This window comes from Zalophus californianus, chromosome 3 (genome assembly GCF_009762305.2).
Source record: "Zalophus californianus isolate mZalCal1 chromosome 3, mZalCal1.pri.v2, whole genome shotgun sequence".
NCBI lineage: Eukaryota > Metazoa > Chordata > Mammalia > Carnivora > Otariidae > Zalophus > Zalophus californianus.
In genome coordinates, this window is record NC_045597.1 from 27,753,813 (window position 1) to 27,772,649 (window position 18,837).

The 18,837-nt window shown below is 38.3% G+C and overlaps 2 pseudogenes; one reads left to right on the top strand and one right to left on the bottom strand.

Moving 5' to 3' along the window:
• Nucleotides 1–329: 329 nt before the first annotated feature.
• On the bottom strand, nt 330–5,339 carry LOC113920485 (annotated as a pseudogene).
• Nucleotides 5,340–8,031: 2,692 nt separating this feature from the next.
• On the top strand, nt 8,032–8,914 carry LOC113920483 (annotated as a pseudogene).
• Nucleotides 8,915–18,837: the final 9,923 nt, after the last annotated feature.

An 18,837-nucleotide genomic window follows, 5' to 3' on the forward strand; every position in this document is an offset into this window, starting at 1 on the left:
AAAAAGATCAAGTCAAAGGTGCAGCAGAGGAGAGAGGGGGCACGAAAAAGATAGGCCCTGGGTCCCTGATTCCAGTCACCATAAAGACACCCACTGCTTCCTGCCTATAGTTTATATACAACAGCCAAAAAATATCCCTCTTTTTAAGCAGCTCAAGCAGTATTTCTTGCAACCAAGCCTCTTGACTGCCAAGACCAGAGGACCTTCAGCACAGACAGTTGTGGTCCCTTAGTGCGTGGATGTTGACAGCCCTACACCTTCGAGGCAGCAATGGCAACAAAACCTGAAGTGCCTTCCCTATTTTCTTGTACAAAAGAAATTTTTTTTTCCACTGGAAAATAATGTTTATTGAGATCCCACCAGCTGCACAATCTGCTTCTGCTATTAAGCTCCTTCTTCCTTTGCAATTCGGTCTTTCTTAAGTGGTCCCATGAATGTTTTCTTCTCCTCCACCGTCTGGAATCAGCCGTGGCCAAACTTGGAGGTGGTGTCAATGAACTTAAGGTCAATCTTCTCCAGGGCCCGCCGCTTGGTCTGCACCAGCAAGGACTTGCGAAGAGTAAGCACTCGCTTCTTGGTTCCCACCACACAGCCTTTCAGCATGACAAAGTCATTGGTCACTTCACCATAGTGGACAAAGCCACCCAGAGGGTTGATGCTCTTGTCAGACAGATCATAATCCGTGGAAGCATTGATCCTGATCAGTTTGCCATCCTTGATGAGGTAGCCCTGGCCAATCTTATAGATCTTCTTGTTGATCTCAGTGCGGTGATGGTAGCCTTTCTGCCCAGCCCGAGCCACAGAGAACGCCACTTGGGCAGGGTGCCATGCCCCAATACAAAAGGGAGCTTTCCCTCCCTTCCCTTTTAGTGGTTTAGGAAATTAAAAAAAAAAAAATTTAAAGAAGGAAAGGTATTAGCACAGCAATTAGCCCTAGATGCCTCGCAGAAATTGAATTTGCTATGCTGTCCTCAAGGTACATAAACTAATGACACAGCCCTGCAGTCCTTTTATTTTTCCTCTGTCTCTATCTCTGCTTCACTTCTCCTACAGTTTTAGGTCTGAAAGCTTAATAAGTAATATATGTAAGATCTGCTGTAAGCATTTAGCTGGAGTATCAAAGTCCTTCATGTGCCGTTAGATATATGAAAGAATCAAGTCTTCTTCAGTCTTGAGGAAGGCAAAACTGTAAAGTGAGGCAAAAGGTAACACACATAAGAACCAAGCTTTTTTTTTTTAGCTTGGCTGAACCTCCCTGCTTGTGCATCTCATGTTTTGCCTCTGAGAATAGAACTTATTAGCAACCCCGAAGTAAAAAAGACAGGATATTTTCCACAAGGGCCTCGCTCTGCCAAACATCCCAGAGTTTGTCTCCAAGGACTTGAAAAGAAAGGAAAGAATGAAGAGCGGAAACCATAAAGCATGCAGTCCGGCTCTCATCTAATTACTGAATGAATGGCACAGTTGTTTTGTCTGATTGCACTAAGCTAGTTACCCACTGCTAGCTTCATTGACAAAAAGGGAATCTACACAAATTATAGGGAAATTCAAGCGCTAAAGGAATGTTTGGGTTCAGAGGTTTGCAATGACTATTGGCTTGGGTTTTGGCAAAGTCTGTCTTTGCCCGTATGAACTCGGCTGTGCTGGGTCAGCTCGAAGCGTTCCCAAAAGCCTACAAGAGGACAGACTTCCTTGTCATCTGTATCCCATCAATAAATTAAAGTGATGTTCTCCAGCTCATGTTTGTTTCTTGGCAGGCTAATCTACAATCAGAAAAAGAAAAGCCTTTCATTTGTGGACTCCAGCTAAAGGAAGGAAGCTTTTGTATGTGGATTCACCGGAGACCCAAATATTAAAAACTGGAAGAGGAAAACCATATGTTGCTGTTCTCCTAAGTGAGCAGTTCAAAGTTCTGGTGAAAGCAAAGCTTGAGTTCATTACGCAGCAAAGCAAGTCTTTTTACTGTGAGAAGCAGGGATACGGATAACAAAGCTGATACCTCCGAACAGTATACACACTGACATGTTAAGTCGTATTCTGTTTTCTTCTATTTTTTATAGCAGAAAAAAATAAGAATTAGACATTTCAAAAAAACCTGAACTGATGATACATTTTGGCATAATGCTTTAAGATTTGCACTCCAGTTAAGAAGGAAGTGAGGAATCCAAAGGAATAGAAATCAAAGATAATATTCATAAGCTCATGAGAGATAGCTGTAGCAAAGCTACTCCCTTAGAGAATGTCGTGGCAAAGCTACTCCCTCCCTTAGAGACAGTCGTAGCAAAGTTAGTTGACAATTTGTAGTTGCAGCGATTGAATCCAGATTAAAGTAGAAGTGGCAAAAATCATTGTGCTGATTATCTGAACCCTCTCGCACAGTCTATTAAATCCTGTGCTGTTAAGAAATCTTCTTAAACTCTCTTGCTTCTCCAGGGGTTAACCTTGCCCTCATATCATTCGTGAACAAGTACACTGATGAGAATAGAGTTGGTGTGGTCCTTCAGTTGCCTGTAGTAAAAAGCATGGGGATTCTCTGTTCCCTTCTAGCTGGAAACATGGAATTCAAACGGTTGCAAACAAAATTCTATCAGAAACTGCTTCAGATTGTGGACAATTGAGTACCATTTGCCACTGAAGAGAGGTTTGTATCTGACTGAGAGAAAGCATTCCTTAGAGGACCAAAAAAACTTTCTCTCTAAATGCCCAGAAGATAACATTATTAACCTCTTCTGTCTGGCAAATCAAGCAGTAGGGGATAATGATGAGCATTTCAAACAGAATCTCTTATAAAGACTAACATCAAATCAAGTGTAAAAAGTTTGATTTGTGACTGTAGGTAGATTATTTCTCTTTGAAAGAAAACTGCTTTCTAATAAAAAAAAAATCATTAGCTTAGTATTTTTTTTTCAAATTACCTACCATCACAATTCTCTGCTATTACTCATTTGAACAGCAATGAAGAGTTTATTCTTCTTAGGAAATCTCCCATAAATAAAAAGTAGACACATTTAATTTCCCTTCTAAACTCATCTTTTTCCTGAACTTGAAGTTAGAAAGAGTTCTTTTAAGATCTTTTTTTAATTGTTTTATTTCTTTTTTTTTTAAGTAATCTCTCTGTCAAACGTGGGGCTCAAACTCATGACCTTGAGATCAAGAGTTGCATGCTGTACCACCTGAGCCGTCTAGGTACCCCAAAAGATTCTTAAAACATCTTCCAAATTCAACCCATTTGAAACTTAACATCTACAATAGGGCGAGTATTCAATATATGGTCCCCGCTCTAGAAATAGCAAAGCACCCCACTTCTAGACAGTTCTGATTATTATAAAAACCTTTCATAGCTTTAATGGTTAAAAATTTGGCAAAAAAATAAAATGTGGAGATATCCTTCACATAATGCAGGAAAATATTTTCTGTTGGATCAATGAGTACATTGCCTTTTATAAATCCACTAAAATCATGGAAAACTAAAAGAGAACCTCATATTTATCAGTTCTTCCGAAAGGTGTTGACCTTTTATGGTTAAAATATAATAGAAACAACAAAAGAAAAAAATTAATAGATTAAACTACAAAAAAACTTAGTGATAAGGCAGACAGTTAATTGACCAAAACGATGGATGAGCAATTAACATAAAAGTTAATACAATGAGTACATAAATAAAATATTTAAGTCCCCACTAGTAACAAAAAATATGCAATATTTTAAAACAATGAGGTATAATTTTATGCCTGATAATAATTATTGCTTTTTAAATTATATAATAGTTTTTGACTAGTAATAATTATTAGTTATTGCCTTTAAAATTAGGCAATGCTAAGCTGACAAAATACACACAGTGTTGCTGGCAACATACATTATACAATCCTTTGGAGAGCAATTTGCCAATACACAGCAAAAAAAAAAAAAATTAGATTCATTATTCTACCAAGTAGCCTCTCCTTGTGGGAATTTTATTCTATGTAAAAATCCAAGAGAAAAAGGACCTATCTATATTTATATACTCATAACAGTATTTTTAAGTGGCTAAATATTGAAACCCACTTAGTGCCCAACCACTTATCCTTTCAAAAGAATATCTAAAAGCCATTTTATAAAGATAAGTATGGGGGATGCCTGGGTGGCTCAGTCAGGTAAGCTTCTGCCTCTGGCTCGGGTCAGGATCTGGGGTCCTCAGATTGAGTCCCACATCGGGCTCCTTGCTCAGTGGGGAGCCTGCTTCTCCCTCTGCCTCTGCCACTCCCCCTGCTTGTGCTTGCTCTATCTCTCTCTCTCTGACAGATAAATGAATAAAATCTTTATAAAAAAAGATAAGTATGGGAACTATGTCACAATGTAAAAAAAAAAATGCTTGTGTTGCTGATGAAGTGGAAAACAACCAATTTAAAATTGTAGCCACATAAAAATATAAATCTACAGGGGCACCTGGGTGGCTCAGTATTTAAGCAACTGCCTTCGGCTCAGGTCATGATCCCGGGGTCCTGGGATCGAGCCCCACATGGGGCTCCCTGCTCGGCGGGAAGCCTGCTTCTCCCTCTCCCACTCCCCCTGTTTGTGTTCCTGCTCTTGCACACTCTCTCTCTGTCAAATAAATAATCTTTTAAAAAAAATATATATATATATATATATAAATCTACAGACAATGATAAGGAAAGGAGTAAAAAATTCCAATAACTGCACTAAGGTTATAGGATTATTGCTGATTGTTTTCTTTTCCCTTTACTTTTTCATTAATATTATTACATGATTCTTTATAATACGGAGTGAAAAGCCATCCCCCTAGCTGGTGGTGGCCAGGTTCTCTAGCTTATGGAGATGGACTCAGTCCAGGATGTGGAAGTGAGAGAGAATTGTCCCTTGTTCAAACTCTTCCCAAGGACAGTCTCAGTACCATTCTCCCCATGGTTTGGGGTGGGGGGGAGGGAGGAGGCGCATGCCAATAAAACATAGATATTTTTCTTTAAGTGCCTCCCTGTGCTTTGCCCCCGAACCACTGATTTCTATAAGCATTACTACCCTAAATGCCAGGTTCATGAATCTTTATTTATAATGCCTCCTGTCTTCATCCTTTTTCCCATGGCTACACTTTTCCTAGGCCCTTATTTCTTTCTCTCTGAACAATCCCAGTGGCCTCTACACGCATCTCCACATCTTCCATCATTCCCCAATGTCAGTCTGCTCTGCACAGAGTTCTACCGCCAGTCCCACTATTCAAAAACAATTCTGTATTATGACTCTCCTGCTAGAACTCTCCAAAACGTCTCCCATTTACCTGCTAAATTAATCTGAACCCCTGCCAAGTCTTTCCGTAGAAGACCAACGTTCGTAAGACCTGTCATTGTTTTCCAAGCCTGCCCATGAACCCTTTTCCCTAGTTAGGCTTGTCTTCTTACTGCATTCTACTTCCACTCCTGGTGGTCTCCCTCTCTCTCTCATTCTCTTCATACACACACATGCACACAGACACACACACACACACACACAAAGACACACAGACACACACACGCACAAAGACACACACAGACACACACACGCATGCACGCACGCACACAGACACACACACAGACATGCACACAGACACACACGCACACAGACAGACACACAGACACACACACACATGCACACACACACAGACACAAACACAGACACACACATGCACACACACACAGACACACGCACACACACAGATGCACACAGAGACACAGACACACACACACACAGACACACACACAGACACACATGCACACAGACACACACATGCACACAGACACACACAGAGACACACACACTCAATTTTTATTCTGTCCTTTCTACCCTTGGAATACCCTCTTCTCTCCTCTCTGTTTGCCTTCACCTTATTTTTCCTTCTGACCTTGGTGTGACCTTTTTCTGAATTCCTCTATCATCTTTCCATTTAGTTTAACTAGCGCTTTCTTATCCATTGTCTTCTTTTTGGAAATTGCAACTTATTTTCCCTATTTTATCAATAGCTCCTGGACTCTAATATTTGCGCACAAGTCTAACAGGTGAGTAAATTACAGTATTATAGAGAGTACCTGATTCTGGGAGCTTGGAGTCATCCTATATACAAATTAGAAGCCATAAGAAGGAGAGAGAGAGATTCCTTTTTACTGAAATTCCGGATTCTAAAAACTGAGGTAAGTTTCTGAAACTTTTTAAGTTTGTCTTGGTCACTTTTCCAATCATATTTTAACACTCCTTCCTCTCATTCTGGATACCGTCTCTTTAGAAACTCTGCCTACGTGTCTCCCTCCCACTAAGTCCCCCTCCCACTAAGGTTACCCAGTTAGGTCTGCCCTGTGAAAATTCCTAATTCTTCAGGTCTGAGGTGTTACCAGGGAAAACAATCAGGTCCAATGTGCAAAAGAAATTTATTTCTGGAGTCAATATTTTCCTCCTGCTGAGGTCTCTATACCGATGAACAGCACCACCCAATTATTCAAGCCAGACATCTAGGAATTATCTTTACTCTTCTATTTCCCTCATCTCCCTTATTTAATTGATCAAGATCTACAGAAATTAACTAATCTCTCTTCTATACCTGAGAAGTACACACACACACACACACACATAGATAGAGAGACTGAGAGTATATATCTACACTCAAATATCAGCAAAACAACATAAAAGAGGAGTCTGCAGAAAAAATTAATTTAGTGTTAAAATAACAAGATTACAGGACTAAAAAAATTAGAAACAGAAAGAGAAGTGTGCTAAAAATATCATTTCCAACATTAAGGAATCCTAAAAAAATAATCATGAATGAAAAGAATAAAACAGATCAAAGCAATTAGAGAAAAGAACATAAATACAGATGATGAAGACATTCCAACATAATGCTAACTGGAATTTCTGAAATAGAAAACTCAACTGTTGAATTCTCTGAGAAAAACCTGCTTAATCGTTCCCAACTGAAAAAAATTGAGAAGTAAAGTAAGTCAGTGATAAAGAATCAAAATATCACCACCATCAGTTATAAAAGCTAAGTATGTAGCTTAGCTGGGCAGCCAAATAGACCTGCTCTCTGAATCACAGTATTTGACATGCTTACCTTATCTGCTAGGCATGCTAAATCAGAACAGACCATTTCTCCAGAGAGGTAGTAGGATAGGGTAGTTAGTCAGGGGAAGCATGGCCAAGCATAGGTGAATGACTGCTCCCGAAACGGGTGCCCACTCTTAGGAGGAAGAGAGGCAGAACTGACGTAAGCATCCCCAATTTATTTTCCAAAATTATCAACGATCAGTCACTCTATCTGAGGATAGAACACGTAAAGAAGTGGACAGAGGCTTACACTAATGGAACACACATTATAAGAGGGCCAGTGTTCACTCTCAGTGAAAGGTTCTCAAAATGTCTGGCTAATGGGATTTTAGAATTGCTCACTCTGTGTCTCCCAATTGTCATCTTTCTCAGCGGGAAAGTTTGATGCAGTTACTCTACCCAATACCATCACTGTAAAGGAGAGGACACTTACCACATTAGCCCTAAAGTCTCTGGACCAAAAAGCACCATGTCTAGACCTGCTATAGAGACTACAGCACATCACTTGATACCCTCAACACTGTATTTGGTGTCATTACTCTATGGGACTTTTTGCTGGGTTTTTTTTTTTTTTCCCTTGGGGTGGGAGCAAGTATATTTTTACACATAAAAAGGATTCTGAAATTAAATATTTTGTTGCACAGAAAGACTGTAGAAGATATTAGGGTATGTTCTGCTTCTCTCTCCTTCCAGGCAAACAGATGGATTGCATTTCCCTCTCCTGTGCCATATGTTTCTTCCATGCAGTAGTGTTAAGAGCCAGGATGCAAGTCACCACATTCCTCCTTTCGTTTTTTTGCCTTGGTGATTATGGAAGCATGTGTTGAGATGGAGCATCTATCAGCCTGTGTCCCTGAAAGATTGCAATGAACAGAGGCCTTCCAACCAATGTAGGACATGTGGCAAGTGAAAATTAAAAAGTTATGTTGTGGCTTTCTGCTGTAGGCTCGAGTAGCTGCTGTCAAGATGGGCAAGTTCACGAAACCCAGGAGGGTGGTGCTGGTCCTGGCTGGACGCTACTCTGGACACAAAGCGGTCATCATGAAGAACATTGATGATAGCACCTAAGACCCTCCCTACAGCCACACTCTGGTGGCTGGAATTGACCACAATCCCAGCAAAGCAATAGCTGCCATGGGCAAGAAGAAAATTGCCAAGAGGTCAAAGATCAAGCCTTTTGTGTAAGTTTATAACTACAATCACCTCATACCCACAAGGTACTCTGCGGATATCCCTGTGGACAAAACTGTCATCAACAAGGATATCTCAGAGACCCTGCTCTTTTTTTTTTTAATTTTATTTTATTATGTTAGTCACCATACATTACATCATTAGTTTTTGATGTCGTGTTCCATGATTCATTGTTTGCATATAACACCCAGTGCTCCAAGCAATACGTGCCCTCCTTAATACCCATCACCAGGCTAACCCATCCCCCCACCCCCCTCCCCTCTAAAGCCCTCAGTTTGTTCCTCAGAGTCCATAGTCTCTCATGGTTCATCCTCCCCTCTGATTCCCCCCCTTCATTTTTCCCTTCCTATCTTCTTTTTTTTAACATATAATGTATTATTTGTTTCAGAGGTACAGGTCTGTGATTCATCAGTCTTGCACAATTCACAGCACTCACCATAGCACATACCCTCCCCAATGTCTATCACCCAGCCACCCCATCCCTCCCACCCCCCACCACTCCAGCAACCCTCAGTTTGTTTCCTGAGATTAAAAGTCTCTTATGGTTTGCAGAGACCCTGCTCTTAAAGGCAAGGCCCGACGAGAGGCCAAGCTCCAATTCGAGGAGAGATACAGGACCCGGCAAAAACAATGGTTCTTCCAGAAACGACGGTCTTAGATCTGTTTTGTCTCAGTCATTAAAAATATCCAAAAAGTAACAAATAAATTAGAAAGAAGCTTATGTTGTGTTGTATTCAAAGCCACTGAGATTTGGGAGTTGTTTGCTGCTTTAGCATCACCTAGTACATCCTGATGTGTATGCTGCTTTCTTGCAAAGATTAGAACTTTGCAGCGCCGGCAGTTCTAGTCACCTGATTTTATTCAAGGGGCACCCTCTTTTTCCCTTCAAGTACACTAAAAAATCTCTTTTTCATTCACTCCACTGTTGAACTTAGTATGGATTCTACCTGGTAATATTCAAGGGGCACCCTCTTTCTCCCTTCAAGTACACTAAAAAATCTCTTTTTCATTCACTCCACTGTTGAACTTAGTATGGATTCTACCTGGTAATATAGCATCCACAAATTCTTACAACTGGACATTTTCAGCACTATACCTCAATGGGTATTGTCTCTTGGTATCGAATGGCTTAGGCATTTTTTTTATAAAAGCTTCCTAATTAAGTTTTCATCTTGTCTCCACATTTAACTGGAAAAATCATCCTTAACACATTCCTAATCTAAAGCAGCTGTTGACATTTCTTAAGGCTGAACCCAGCCAAGGACAGTATCCATGCAATGTTCCAGATTCTGCAAGGCATTTCTTTCTTCAATGTCTTTTTCTCAATTATTCCACCCCCACTCTACTCCTGTCAGGAAGATTCAGCTGAATTTGTGTCAGTCTATCTGGTATTGACTACTTGAGCCTGAGAGTAAGAATATAAAACCAAATCTCAGCTGCCTTGCAATTCAAATGAAGCAAATGCAGGGTAGAGAGAGATGGCCAAAAATGCTTAAAAGTCCTCTAAAGAATCTCTTTTCTCTATTTTTGGAACTTTGATTCCGTAATCAGTTAGTTATTGCTGTAAAACCAATCATCTTAAAACTTCAAGGCTTGAACTTTCTTACACCATACACAAAAATAAACTCAAAATGTGAGACCTGAAACCATAAAAATCCTAAAAGAGAACACAGGCAGTAATTTCTTTGACAACACTGTAGCAACATTTTTCTAGATATGTCTCCTGTGGCAAGGGAAACAAAAGCAAACAACAACCACCACCACCAACTACTGGGACAACATCAAAGTAGAAAGCTTCTGCACAATAAAGGAAACAATCAACAAAACAAAAAGATGACCTACTGAATGGGAGAAGATGTTTGCAAAGAATACACCTAATAAGGGGTTCCTACCCAAAATATGTAAAGAACTGATACAACTCAAACCAAAAAAAACCAAATAATCTGATTAAAAAATGGACAGAAGACATGAACAGACATGGCTCCAAAGAAGACATCCAGATGGCCAACAGACACATGAAAAGATGCTCAACATCACTTATCATCAGAGAAATAAATGCAAATCAAACCCACAATGAGATATCACCTCACATCTATCAGAAGGGCTAAAATCAAAAACACAAGAAACAAGTGTTGGTGAGGATGTGGAGAAAAAGGAACTCTCATGCACTGTTGGTGGGAATGCAAACGGGTGCAGTCACTTTGGAAAACAGTATGGAGTTTCCTCAATTAATTAAAAATACAGTTGCCATATGATCCAGTAATTTCACTACCGGGTATTTACCCAATGAAAACAGAAACAATTAATTTGAAAAGATATATGTATAAATATATATAAGTGTGTGTGTGTGTGTGTGTGTGTGTATATATATATATATATATATATATATATATATATATATATATAAAACAGCATTATTTGCAATAGCCAAAAGATGGAAGCAACCCAGTTGTCCATCAATAGATGAATGGATAAGGATGTGGTGTGTATATATATATATTCATGTCTTCTGCCTATTTTTTAATTGGATTATTTGTTTTTTTGGTTTGAGTTGTATCAGTTCTTTACATATTTTGGATAGGTACCCCTTATTAGGTATATCCTTTGCAAACATCTTCTCCCATTCAATAGGTCATCTTTTTGTTTTGTTGATTGTTTCCTTTATTGTGCAGAAGCTTTCTATTTTGATGTTGTCCCAGTAGTTGGTTGTTGTTGTTGTTGTTTGCTTTTGTTTCCCTTGCCACAGGAGACATATCTAGAAAAATGTTGCTACAGTGTTGTCAAAGAAATTACTGCCTGTGTTCTCTTTTAGGATTTTTATGGTTTCAGGTCTCACATTTTGAGTTTATTTTTGTGTATGGTGTAAGAAAGTTCAACCCTTGATAGATAGATAGATAGATAGATAGATATACACACAGTGGAATATTAGCCATAAAAATGAACAAAATCTTGTCATTTACAACGATATGGATGAACCTAGATAATATAATGCTAAGTGTGAAACAAGTCCGTCAGAGAAAGACAAATACCATATGATTTCACTCATATGTGGAATTTAAAAAACAAAACAGATGAACAAAGAGAAAAAGAGACAAACCAAAAAATAGACTCAACTATAGAGAGCAAACTGGTGGTTACCAGAGCAGAGCGGGGTGTAAGGGATGAATGAAATAGGTGAAGGGGATTAAGAGTACACCTATCGTGGTGAGCACTGAGTAATGTATAGAATTTTTGAAACACTATATTGTACACCTGAAACTAATATAACACTGTACATTAATTATACTGAAATTAAAAAAACAAGTTAATTTTTTAAAAAACTTTGATGCCTACAACATCAAATATTTATTATTTCTTATGGATTTAAATATCAGCTCAACTGTTTTGTTGACCTGGGCTAGGTTTAGCTGCTCTCATTTGGGTTTTTCCATATGTTTGTGGTCATCTAAAGGAGTAGGTCAGAGACTCATGACTCATTTTTGTTTCATGTGGTCTCTTATCCTTTAGCAAACTCTACAAGCTTGTTTTCATAGCAATGGCAGGATTCCAGGAGAGAATACCCAAGTACTTTTTCAAACCTCTGCTTGTATCATGTCTGCTACTATTCCATTGGCCAAAGAATATCATATGAGCAAGCCCAGAATCAGTATGGGAGAGTACTATCAAAGGGCATGGATACAGAGAACATGAGAGATAGGGACCATTAGTTGATTATTATTAATTATTACTAATTATTCATCCTAATGTATTAATCAGTGCAATTAATGTATCAGATAACATACTTAGGAAAAGTTAAGTTTCCATAACAAGCTATGTCAGTTTATATTTTAAAACCTTTCTCCTGGTGATTGCTAAAAGGGCAGGGGACAAAATAGGTAAAGGGGATTAAGAAGTTACAAACTTCCAGTTGTAAAATAAACAAGTCATGGAGATGAAAAGTACAACTTAGGGAATCTAGTCAATAATATTATAATAACATTGTATGGTGACAGATGGTGACTACACCTGTAAGTGTAGTCTGTATATTAAGTAATATACAGAATTGTCAAATCACTATGTAGTGCACCTGAAACTAATATAACATTGTATGTCAACTATACTTCAATAATAAAAATTTTAAAGATTTTTATTTATTTATTTGAGAGAGAGAGAGAGCACGTGTGCATGCAGGTGAGAGGAGGGGGAGAGGGAGAGAGAGAGAATCCCAAGCAGATGCCCGCTGAGCACAGAGCCCAGCGTGGGGCTTGATCCCATGACCCATGAGATCATGACCTGAGCAGAAATCACAAGTCGGATGCTTAATCAACTGAGCCACCCAGGCGCCCCAATAATAAAACAAAACAAAACAAAAAACAAACCTTTCCAAAAACCTGCTTACAGATGTGGTTCTGGCCACATGGTTGTAATTTGATGATGACAGTTCATAGCCTACCTACTAGGATCTGTGCACCTTTGGCCCTATTTGACACTCGGTGTTCCTGCCAAGAAACTCTGGCTCCCACAAGCTCTTTTTAATGGTCTCATAGTCCTGTATACACTTGGCACCTAAGATGTCTATACACTCTTGATAAGGAAGCAAACTGTCCATGGGCAGGTTTCTTTTTTTTTTTTTAATCCTGAAGTGTTCCCTGAATCCATAGAAACTGTCACTTACCTGTGCATAAAGCCCCCATAAACTACAGTTATAGGGTGCCATGGACAATGTTTGTGTGCCCCCCAAAATTCATATGTTGAAGTCCTAATCCCCAATGTGATGGTATTAGGAAGTAGGGTCTTTGGGAGGTAATTAGGTTTAGATGAGTTCATGAGGGTGGAGTGCTCATGATGGGATTAGTGCCCTTATAAGAAAAGGAAGACACCAGAGCTTCCTCTCTCTGCCAGTGGGAAGGCAGCCATCTGCCAGAACAGGGACCCTCGCCAAGAACTAAATCTGCCAATACCTTGTTCTTGGACTTCCCGCCCTCCAGAATCGTGAAAAATAAATGTCTGTTGCTTAAGCCCCCAAGTCTTATGGTATTTTGTTATAACAGCTCAAGCTTATTAAGACAAAGACCACAGTCAAATATCATGTGCCTAAAAACAGTAGCATTAGAAAGCTAGTATAATATAAAGTGTTAAGGTCAAAACAATCTACACACACATTAAAATCAAATGTCCAGGGGTGTGTGGCTGACTCAATTGGTGAAGCATGCAACTCTTGATCTCGTGGTTGTGAGTTTGAGTCCCATGTTGGGTGGAGAGATTACTTAAAAATAAAATCTTAAAAAAAATATTGGAGCACCTGGGTGGCTCAGTGAGTTGAGTGTCTGACCAGTGATTTCAGCTCAAGTCGTAATCTCATGGGTCATGGGATTGAGCCTGCATCAAGCCCCCCACGCAGTGGGGAGTCTGCTTAAGTTTCTCTCCCTCTGCCTCTGCCCCTGCTTGCATACACTCTCTCTCTCAAAAATGAATAAATAAATATTTTTAGAAAAGCAGATGTTCAAACCATGCCTAAATCTTCTTCCTGTGTAATTTTCATCTCCAAATTCTATTGTTTATCGTGTCATGCAATATTTCTGACCTATACACCAAATGCTAAGACTTTCAAAGGGCTAATAAATAGCACCCCTCTTTCCTGCTGAGATTATTTAGAAATTGAAAAAGAAGACATTTCAGCTCCTGGACAATCAAAATATCACCGTTATGGCTGATAAAGACCAAGTTAGAAGACACAATTTAGAGTGATAGCCAAATGTACCTGCTAACTGAAACCTAAAATTAGGCAGACTTATTTATTCAGGCATAGGCAGTACTGATGAGAGTTGTAGTCTTCCTGACAGGAGGTGGGTGGTCTGATCCAGTAAGAATTACTGCTTGGAAAGTTAAATTATGCTGCTTCTTGGTTCTTGCTTCCCTCAGGCTTTTATTCTTCACAAGAACAAGAGAAGAAACCAAGCCAAGCTGGTTTAAGTTATTCATCGAAAATACAGAGCTCATATGCATCATTGATTGCTCTCTGGGACAGATTTAGTAAAGGAGTGAAAGTACACTAATCAGGTGACCTCCACACTGAAGGCTGTATCTCCCTAAAATCAACAAATAGAATAAGAAAAACATTCAAAGTCATAATAGGAAAAAATGTCCTGCGTTGAAGGAAAAAAGGAAAATATGCACATTAAAGTGGAACACTGAATTTTACTTCTACCCATGAAGAAACTCAATGAAGGATATGTAGCCTTTTCAACAAATGGTACTGGAACAATTGGACACCAATTGTTAAAAAATGAAATTTGACCTAAATTTCACACCTTATATAAAAATTTACTCCAAATAAATCACATATTATAAAAGTTAAAGTGCTATTACCAAAAGATAGGGCAATGGTTATTGAAGAACTTTAATGGCTAAAAAAAAAAAGTGTCCTTAACGAGTAACTGATTTGAAAGTATCTTCTCCTGTTAGAAGTATCAATGTTGTCTGACATTGATCCTTATTCATTCATTCATGTCACTCTTCTTGAAGGAGCTCAATACACGGGAAAATGAAGTATTTGTTCTTCTCCAGTCATTGTAACTGCTGATCTGGTACCATGTTAATCTGCCAGAAGAGGTAACACAGAACCTCACCTGGGGTCCCCCTCTGCTGGGCACCTTGCATGTGCACATAGTACACTGCATTGGCTGGATTATGGCAGCAAGTAGGGAAATTTACTATGACTAGCTCCCCAGATACCTCATGTCCTCTCCTACACTGAGCTTCAGGGACAGGACTTCCTTGGATCTTTTGGGTTCTTGGTAATTCTGCTCTTGCTTTAGTAATTTTTCTCAGAAGCAGCATAGAGAGAGAAAAAGGAAAAAAAGGCAATAGCAGTAGTATTTTCATAACCATAGAAGGCTATCTGGTTGAAAGTCTTCTGACTCTTTGCCTGCTTTCTATTGCCAAACAGCACATTTATTAAAACATACCAAAAGCCAAATAGGCTGGTTGCTGGCAGCGAAGTTCATTTAAAGAACTGAAGTAGGAAGATTACAGAACTGGAGAGCTATGAGAACTACTTTCTGAAGAAAACTAAACAGCCAGGAAAGCACTGGAGCTTTTGTAACTGAAATTGGTGCAAACATGGGGAGCTGCTCCAATGTATCTGACGCACACTCCCTTTGAATGTGGCCCTATCGAAAGCAATATTATCAATGATGTCCTAATATCAAAAATCAATATGAGATATTAGCAATGACATCCTACTAATTAGATTTAGAAACTACGTTGATTTTTTATTATCAAAAACTGCATATTCTATTTCCTGCAAGTTACTGTTATTCCAGTTCTTAAAGTTTGTTTTAGTAAAAAAAAATTAAAAGATGAAGGAAGGAAGAAGGAAAGAAAGAAAGAAAGAAAGAAAGAAAGAAAGAAAGAAAGAAAGAAAGAAAGAAAGAAAGAAAGAAAGAAAGAAAGAAAGAAAGAAAAGAAAAGAAAAGAAAAAAGAAAGAAAAAAGAAAGAAAGAAGAAAGGAAAGAAAGAAATTTCTATTCGTACTTTCTTTGTTTTCTTAATCATCTCTTAATGAGCTGGATTTGACGCTATAATACAAAGAAATCTTAGATCTTTCCACCGGGCTTTCAACAGAGGGTCCCAGTAGCAGCACCAACGGGAGCTGGTGAGCTCCCAGTTAAGAGGGCTTTGTGTCCTGTCCCTTGTTAAGGACTATGGACATCTGCTCACTCTCAGGTCGAATCCCACATCAGTGCTGTTCTGAGTCCAATCTCACTGTTAGTTCATCCTATAGAAAAATGTAGATGTATCAGCAAATGGATTTAAGATCTGCAGGGAGCTTTACAGTTTAAAAATACTTTCTTTTTACTGTTTTTACTGTTTAAAAAATTCTAACAACTTGTACATCACCTCTTATACAAATTCTTTCTTGCTTTATCTAATCGCATTTGTGATGATGTTTGTGACAATCTTCTAAACACGAAGAAAACTGGATTACTTTGGATTTTACACAGGCTTTATTAAACATTATAGATGTGAAGTAGGTATTTTTACCCCTTTCTTAGAGGCATAGGAAAAGACCCACTAATACGCTCAAGCCCTCCTCTCTAGTAAGAATGGGAACTTGGACTTAGGCTTCCTTATCAAGTCCACCAAGCTTTAACCTCTGTTCAAAACATAATAACAACCACTCATATATTCATAGCATTTGGAAATATCAAAAGCATTTCACATGCACCATCTCTATCTGATCCTAGAAGTATGTACACTATAAAGTAAGCAAAACAAAGTATTGCATCTCCATTTTATAGATGTAAAAACCAAGGCAGAGGGGAGGGGGGTAGACAGGGTGGAGGTGGAGTTAAATGATTTATCTAAGATCAAGCAACTTTCAAGTGGCAAAGTCAGAGGGAGAAGCCAGACTTTGGGACTCCTCACTCACGCTATTTCAGTTCCACTCTATCCGCTTTACTTTGCTTCTCATTCGACAGCTTTCTCAGTTTATCTCATTAAATTTGTCAACCGCAGTTTTGCCTCCATACATGAAGAAAACTGACTACTTGGATTTTAAGAGGATGGGGGATGTTTTTATAGGGTGAAAGCTTCTGTTGAAGAGTTCTGCTCAACAGGACCTAGAATGATAAATGAAGAGGATGCCTATGAGGAGGAGGAAGATAAAATAACCTGGCTATTATTTACCAGGGTGTCTGTAGAATTGTCATTAGCTCTCCAATCATGAAGATTTGTGCTCAGTCTGTTTAAAATACCAGTAGTGTGGAGTGCTTGGCCGGCTCAGTCCGTAGGGCATGGGACTCGATCTTGGGGGTTTTAGCTCAAGCCTCTCATTGGGCCTAGAGTTTACTAAAAAAAAAAAAAAAAAAAAAAAAAAAAAAAAAAAAAAAAAAAAATTTAATTAAAAATAAATAAAATGCATAAAAATACTGTTAATGTGGGTTTAAAAAAAATTTTGATTGCATTGTGAGCAGTATGGATCAACACTTGAGAAGTGTTTTTAAATAATCTGTTAAGTTTTTATTTAAAAAATTAATTCTTAAAAAAATTGTAACAAAAAATTTGTAGGCACAGAAAAATTCCAACAACTGGTTCATGTGAGCTAGGATCATTTGATGTATACACTTAGGTCTTTTTGACATGGAGAAGGTGAAATTACAGTTATTTAAAAATAGAACTGTTAAAGATTGTGTCAAAACAGTTTCTTTCCTCCACTTGATTTTTTACTGTAACAAAAAAATTGTGTACTTCGGCTCCGAGTGGTATCACATGGAAATCTAAATGTCCTTAAAATTTTCTTAACTCAGTCTAAAGATAGCAGGCCTTCACTGAATAAGAATACAACTGTGATTCAGAAGGTTTAAAAATGTGTCTCCAAACACTGATATCAGTGAATATGAGGACCTTTGTAGAAAGATGAGAGAATCACATGTCTCTCTTTTCAAGAAGGTAAGCTTTATTGTTGCTAAAATCAATTCCTATTACTACCAAAAAAGTAAGGGTGTGTGTGTGTGTGTGTGTGTGTTTGTGTGTCTGTGTGTATCTGTGTGAAAAAAATAATTTACCAACTACAGGGCACTATTCACATGCAAAGTATTTTTTTTTTTTAATCATCACCCTATTAGAGAATTAAAAAGGTCTTGTTTGTTTGGTCCCCTTTAGCCTTTCCTGTCTGATTACTAGGCAACAGAGCTTCATGGATAATAAAGGTGAAATAGCCAATAATTTTTTTTTAAGGAAAAAAAATCTAGCTGTGCCAAAGTTCTCAGAGTTCCATATTGTGCAACAAAGCCACTGGTTTTGAATCAGTGCCATGACTCTAGCACCTTGTGCCAGATACTACATTTACTCACGGTCATTTGGGCAAAAGTAAGGAAAAATATTAAAGCAATGTTTATATAGCAGATATGTAATATCAAAATGTATGTACATTGGTGATAAGAGTAAGGGTTGGGTTGTTTGGGAGAAAAGTGACATTTTCTCTTAAGTAGTGGAAAATTACCAGTTGTTAGTGTGGTGGAATTCTCTACTTTATTCCTTTACTCTTTCTTCATGAAGCTCCACTGTAAATCGTTATAATAGCAAAAAAAAAAAAAAAAATTTAAATTTAAAAGGATCATCAGAAATGTTTTCTAGAAGTGATCTGAGAGTCAAAGTAACATGGTGATAAACTATAAATTATACATTATCCAGTGTGTCATTTCTATGATGAGATAAACAGGCAAAGTGTTGTAGCAATAATAGGTTCAGAAAATGCTTCCTAATTGTCCTCTAATGGCAGACCACTGTCCAGATCTTACCTGGGGTTAACAAATTCTAAAGACCTGGGATTGCAGCAAACACCCTGCTTAGCAATGGTGTCATAAGCTCCAAATCCACCATTAGGTTCAAGTTGAGAGTTGTTTTATGGCCTCAAATGTGGTTTTCTTTGAAATCCACTAAGCTGTAGTTAGTCCTCAAACCCCTGCTCTGCTTGGTCCATCCTAGTGACAGGTTTTCTGTATTGGTTTATTCAGTAAACATTTAGTTAGGTCCTTAATTCCCTACCCAACTTTTATATCTCCTGCCCAAAACACTAGCTCTTGATACTGTATTTTT